Genomic DNA, 7546 nt, shown 5'->3' with positions numbered 1-7546 from the left:
CCCGAAGTACTCTCAACCACAATCCTCAAGTTTTCAGAAACAAAATTAGCTACGTACGAGTATGTTGAACCTATGTCTATCAAAGTAGTAAAAGGGGTGTCAAAAATAAAGATTGTACCCATAATCAAATTAGAGCTGTCTTTGTCCTCACGGTGTCGAGTAGCATAAACCAGTGCAGGTTGCCTCGCCTCAGTCTGATTAGCACCTCTGCCCAGTGCTCTCTGTACTCTTCTCAAACCATTACCACCCCTAGCCGGACCACGACCCTAAGATGGCTGCTGTACTGCCCTTTGAGCTTGAACAAAACCTGAATTTGGAGCTTGCATCTGATCAGAATGTTGTGGGCACTTTTTAATCTGATGCTCCAATGACCCACAAAGAAAACAAGCCCTAATCTCCTCCAACACTCGCCCGGATAGCACTTAGCACAATCGTTGCATGGCTGAACCCTAGTAAGAGCAACTAGAACTGCCACCCTAAAAGGCCCATCAGGTCTGGCCCGTTTCTTAGGCTTTTGAATAGAACTAGAGAGCTCTGATTCCCTCTTATTCTTGTCTCTCTCACAATCCCTATTTTGGCACTCCACGCGCTTAACCTCTTCAGCGATCTTTGCCTTGTCCACCAGAATGACGAACTCTTGCTCCATCTGCAGAGCTATTAAAACCCTCAAATTGTCTTCAAAATGAATACACTTTTTTTCTCAGATGCCACAATGCCTCGCGCGTAGCAACTCAGTCTTAGAAATTCGACCTCATACTTGGCCACAGTCCTATCCCCTTACGTAAGATTCATGAACTCACATCTGTGAGCAGCCATATAACTCGCTCCTACATACTTCCTCTGAAAAGCAGTCTTGAATACTCCCAGTTAACCCTATCCGGCTGAGTACCTTCCTCAACCGACAACTACCACTGATATCCCTTGTCGTGAAGCAAAGACATTGCACCCTTCAGTTTCTGCTTAGATGTGTAGTCGATGTCGTTCATTACCCTCTCGGTGGCCTCTAATCAGTATTCGACCACAGTAGGGGTGACTCCAGTGACGCCTCTAAATAATTTTGCACCATTGGACTGAAGTTGTTCAGTTATCGACCCACGGCCCCCAGATCTAGAATGAGGTTCAACGACCCTCTACAAAACTCTAACATGACTTGGGACAGTGTGTCGTCCCCACTTAAGCAGCTTTGAGACCTAGTCTCGGTAGTGGGTGAAACTGGTGTCTCACTCGTATCCAGATTTGGCATGCTGCCCAAAGAGGAAAACTCAGCTTGAGTCCCCCTACGGCGCCCACCCCGCCTATGAATACCACGAGCGTTCATTGTTTCAAAATTTTATCTACATTACGAAATTTTATGCATCAGTTTCAGCGTTTATTAGCGAATGTTTTATGCTTCAAATATTTATCAGAAGTTTAGAAATCATAGTTTTTAGCTAACTCAGTATAGTTTCAGATAGTTCTAACTATAATATTTCTAAGTCCAAAAGTACTTATAGATCAACGCAAGAGACTCGGTGTACCACATGCATTCCACATAAAAACAAACTTTGTTTGAAACCGTTTCTTTTACAAATTCAATTTTGAACTCAAAATCCACAGCTCGAGTTCTGTAACTTGACTCTGATACCACTAAATGTAACACCCCAAACCTTACCTAAACGTTATGGCCGAATCTGGAAATGTTATGAAAAAGGGTTTTGAAACTAACTTTCGTGTTTAAAATTTCTTGTATTAATTTCAACTAAAAGAATTCACATTTTCGGAAAAAATTATTATACTCTTTAAATGAATATGTAATTTATTGCCCTTTTAAGTAAAATATAATTTTATGGCGGAAGATCGCAAACCTTGATTCTAGTCAAACATCGCAATAAAAGAGCCAAAAATACATCCAAAACCAAAATAAAAATCAAATAGAGAGTCCAATAATTACAAAACTCTTAGAAATAATCCTTAATTTAAATAAAAACTATTATTTAAGATAGTTCACGAACTTGTGGTCACCGTAGAGACTCCGTCTCATCGATCTGCCTATGTCTAAGGATTACTTGAACAGAATAGAAAAATAGATGTGAGTTTTCATAAACTTAGTGTGTAACTTAACAGAGACTTACATGAATGAAATTGGCCTTGCCCGTGTTGCCTAAACGGTCTGGCGCACGTCCCACACCCAGTGTGAAATGCCCATGTGGCCCACACGCCCAAATCGACCTAGTTCGTATGACCCATGAGGGCACTCACTCGCCCATCACACGGCCATGTGTCACACATGGCCAGGCACACTCCCGTGTGGAGTAGACAGGCCACTTGTTTAGCTTTCGTCTAACCAATTTTCTCGTATTCTTGTTACACACTTGGTTCATTTTTTATGCTATAGCAATCCTGAGACCACCAGAACCTAAAAACGGTATTACAATGACTAATTAACAACCAATTTATGAATGTATTGACATAAAACTGAATAGCTCACACCTACTTGCCACCGAAGAAAATAGTTATTATCACGGTTTAAGCCATTGAAGTGAAATTCACAGGTTCACCGCCTTCCCCTACGCCATAAATTCACAGAAATCAAATCCCTTAACTACACCATTACGTTATAAAGAAAGAATAAATTCAAATGGCCCTACAGAAATCGAACCCTACAGACGAGCGAAACCCCACTTACCAGAACTGCACAAAAAATGCTAAAAATCATAAATGTAACGATGAAAAGAAAAGATTGTGTGTAGAATCGAAGGGAAAAGAAAAAGAAGGGAATTATAGAGGGAAGGAAAATGGGGAATGTCAGAAAATTTTGAGCAGGGAGAGAAAAATTAAATAAAATAAATTTAATTTAATTTGAAACAAAATCTCACTACATCACAACTCCCACAACCCCACTAACCACCAAATCCCACTAAATTCGACTACTAACCTCATCCAATTACCTTAGAATCCCAAATTTACTGAACTTCTATCAAACAACCGAAACAAAAGTTAACATTCCTGTTCACACAGGGACTCGAACACGGGACGTCAAGGCAAGCTAACCCCTTACCACTCGAACTAGCAGGCTCATTCTAATATGAGTTTACCAAAAGTATAAAATAATCCCATCTAAAAGGGATAAGGCTAGGACTAAAATAACAGGATTTTCCATTACTAGGACTTGAACCCAAAACCTCAAGCACACACCCATATCACTTAACTACTGAAGCAGATACATATGTATGACTGAATTTGCAGAAATAAAAATAAATTAGTCAAGTGTTACACGAATAGTCTTCTATGTCATGATTATGTTTGTCCCACAAAAGATTTAAGTTTTAATGCTTTATACTACTTTTAAGAGTCTGTTATAATTAATGAATGTTTCATTTAAATCTTTTAACTTAGAAAAAGATTATAAATAAATAAGAAGTACATCTTGTATGGTTTTCACCAATGGTAAAATTTTTGTCAAGTATTTAAGTGTTGTAACATCCTACATCCAGGTCCAGTAATCGGGTTAGGTATAGGGCGTTACAAAAACTTAGGAAAAGAACGCGTCACTGTGCATGATACCTAGAAAGTCTAAATGGTTATGCTTAATTAGTGGAATTGTGTGTGCATGTAAGGTGATTAGGGATCCTATCTAAATTCGAAAGAGTTTAATCTTATATTTAAATAGAGGTATACAAGAGGAAAGAATTTAATTTTCCTTTATTGAGTTCTCTTTATTCTCTTTGAAGAAAACTTAAAGTTTTCTTTGTTGCTTGAAGGACAAACCTGAGATTATAGCCTGTTTAGAAATGCCTTTAGAGCCAACCATTGGTAATTGCTTAAGTCCTCATTTATTTCTAATACTAGGAAATGTAAGAGTGGTAGGAGTCTTATATATATAAGTTTTCATTGGAAATTTTTGGAAGGAAGGAAAGCTTCCTTTGGTTAAACTATTCCATGTTGGTGATTTTTATTTTTACATATCAATCTCGGTTGTTTCTATATTTAATAAAAATATTTGATTGTATTTAGCTAAAGATAGGGAGAAGTCCCCAGTAAGAAGGAGAAAGAACCCATTGAGTAGATCAAGCTTTCCTAGGAGTTTTTGGTAAGCTCCTTCCACTTTCGCTTTTTATAAATAATGAACTAGCTTAAAATTAATGTTTCTTTCCAGGTAAAGTTAGTATTATTTTAAAATTTATAGGTGCATTCTTGTGTTAATAAATTGTAAACACAAAACCTATATCAAAATGTATGAATAATTGAAAGGGACACTCTTTCCTTGGTGCATAGGCTCAGTATCTGGAAAGGTGGAAAAAAAGGTAATGGAGGTTTATTGAAGTGTAATGTTATGGAAGAAGTAAATGGAGAACATGATATATTATATGTTTTGCCTCTGGTAGGGCAAGTGAATACAAACCGAGATTGGTGAATGACCTCAGCCTTACAGGGGAACATGTATGTTTTCAACTTAACAAGAAGGATTTGCAAAGGTTCTTTTGGTATAAATAGACACTGCCTCTATAGAGTAATATCATGGAGAAAGGATCTGAAGCTAGCACAAGGAAGGGTGTATAAATGTTTGTAAATATACCGCATGTAATTTGTACTAGAATGTATTAATAACCGAAAGTAAATTATAGTTACTTACAGTTGTACTTAGATGCAAATAGTTTCTACCAAAGCATAAACTTACTCATAAATTGAGTTAGCTTGTAAATTGTTTTTAGATACAGTTAGTATCCACTAAGGAGCTATACTTAGTTACAAAGTGAATTTGCATAAGAATGGTTTATTCCTCCTAAGTTAGTTATTGTTTATTTACAGAATTTATTAAGTTTTTTTGAACTTACCTAGCTTCTTTTATCCCTATTTTAGGTCTTTTAGAGTGTTTGCAGATGATTTGAATAGATTCAGTCAGATTGCTAACTCAATTGTGAGCCATTCATTTTCTTAATTTGTAACATGCATATATCAAAGTGGCTCATAGTTTTAGCCTCTTTTTTTCAAACTTTGTATAAAGTGAATTCGGGTTGTACCTTCATAAAATATTTTATGCAAGCTGATTGTTATTGTCACATCACAAAAAAATTGAACCTTTATGTTATGTATATTCTTGGTATACTTTTATATTTTTTCCTTGGGTATATGCCATAACAACCATAATCCACTAAGTGGAATTTTAAAACTTGTTCGCTGTCTGACAGCTTCGACCTCTATCTACTAAAAATAGAATATCTCGTAGTACGAGACTCAGATAACGTATCCATTTCTTTCTATTGCAAATAGACTCAGTAAGGATTTCATTAATCTGAATTTTAACTCATAATTATTTTTTTAAATTTATAGTGATTTTCAAAAGTTAAGACAGTGGAGTCTAGAATCACTCCAACTCTATCTCACAAGAATTCAAATATCCATTTTTTTAAAATTTATAGTGATTTTCAAAAGTTAAGACAGGGGAGTCTAGAATCACTTCAACTCTACCTCACATATTCAAAAGTTGTGATATTGCGTAATGTTTTTAGTCTTTTGGTAACACCATCGTTCGTTGATGTACTCGCCAAATTGGGTGTGTTACATTTCTGTCAAGAGTTCTATCCATGTTGTAGTAGAATATGTGAGGTGAAATATGAATGTGATATGAATAATTTCTTTTTTATTTTTTCTAAATGTATAAATAGTTGAGAGTGATGCAAAAAGGCATATTTTGTATTGAATGTAGTTGTAAATGTTTTTATTATTCCATTGGAAGAATAAATGAAATGATTGGATAAATGTATGGCCTTGAATAGGATATATGAAAAGTTAAAGGTTAAAAGTATGTTATATGTATATAGACTCTTGTGAAAATTTAAATTTAGTCTATGTTTTTATAAAATATAAAAGGAAAATTGTAGTGTAGGGATTTTTATAAAGGAGTAATATAATGGCTAAATTTTAATTTTTTTATGTGTAGAAGGACTTATGGCATAATGTAAATTAAAGCAAATGACATTAAATGAGGCATTTAAATAGTTTAAAATCAGTAATAATGCATGTACATAGTTTAAACCTTTAAAACATGTTAAAAAAAAAAGGAGAGCATGAGTGAGATCAAACCTAAGATGCAACTCGTTGTTTAGTATTTTCTAACCATTTAACTATAGATATTTGATTTGCTAGAGTTTTGCACTTGAATATTTTAAGTGTAGTTTATGAGTTTAGGGATTATGTATAAAAGTACAAATATCATAATAGGAAATGTATGTACATAGTATAATAGTGCATGTATGTACATATTGATGCTAGGGACCATGTACAAGGTCACATATCATAATGGGAGTAAGGCATGCATTTACATTGAGATGTTAGGGACTATTTATGTAGGTCAAATATCACAAAAGGGAATGCATGTAATTTGAGTTAGTAGGGACTATGTGCATAAGTCGCATATCATAATGGGAGTAAGACATGCATTTACATTGTGATGTTAAGGATATAGTATAATAATACACATATCATAAGAGGTAATGCATGTAATTTGAGTTGATAGGGGCTATGTACATAAGTCACTTATCATAATAAGGTATGCATGTACACATTGATGTCAGGGAAAATGTACATTGTGATGTTTGGGACATAGTATAATAGTACACATATCATAAGAAGGAACGCATGCAATTTCAGTTATTAGGGACTATGTAAATAAGTCACATATCATAATAAGGCATGCATGTACATATTGATGTTAGGGACTAGATATATCATGATGTTGGGGACGTAGTACAATAGTACACATATTATAGTAAGGCATGCATGTAAATTGTGATGTCAGGGACATTATAATAGTACACATATCATAAAAGGGAATGCATATAATTTGAGTTGGTAAGGACTATATACATAGGTCACATATTATAATAAGGCATGCATGCATAATTTAATGTTAGAGATTATGTACATTGTGATGTTAGGGACATAGTATAATAGTATAAATAACATAAGAAGGAATGCGTGCAATTTGAGTTAGTTTGAACTATTTACAGAAGTCACATATCATGATAAGGTATACATGTACATATTGATGTTAGGGACTATATACATTATGATCTTAGGAACATAGTTGTTAGGCATGAAAATACCAATGAGGTGAATTGGTATTTTAAAATTCTTTACAAACTTTTCTAAATAATGAGGAAAGAAAAGAAAAATGTAACGCCCCAATTTTTAGGAATTCTGTGGATATTGGCAAATTTTAAATTTTTGGTGTTCTGTTTGCTTGGCGTAGATTTAATCAGGTTAGTGGGCCTCTGGAAGGACCAAGCTTAAGTTAAAACCTGATAATTTTAATTAGTTTTGATTCCATAGGAAGAAGGGGTTCTGGTTAATTGGGCTTTTAAGTATTAATTGGGTAAAAATTAAACACAAGGAAGCAGGTGGCAAAGTGGCATGTGATGCCACTGGGGAGGCTATAAAGGTGGCGTGTGGATACTAGGGAGAACCAAGGTTCAAGTCACAATGAAAGCATATTAAGGGAATTAATTTTATGGTTGGAAAGGGTAAGTAATGGAACTCAAGTGAAAGACTGTCAGGAGGAGTTTAA

Source organism: Gossypium arboreum, chromosome 6 (assembly GCF_025698485.1).
Source record: "Gossypium arboreum isolate Shixiya-1 chromosome 6, ASM2569848v2, whole genome shotgun sequence".
Lineage (NCBI taxonomy): Eukaryota > Viridiplantae > Streptophyta > Magnoliopsida > Malvales > Malvaceae > Gossypium > Gossypium arboreum.
This window is presented reverse-complemented; position numbering follows the sequence as displayed.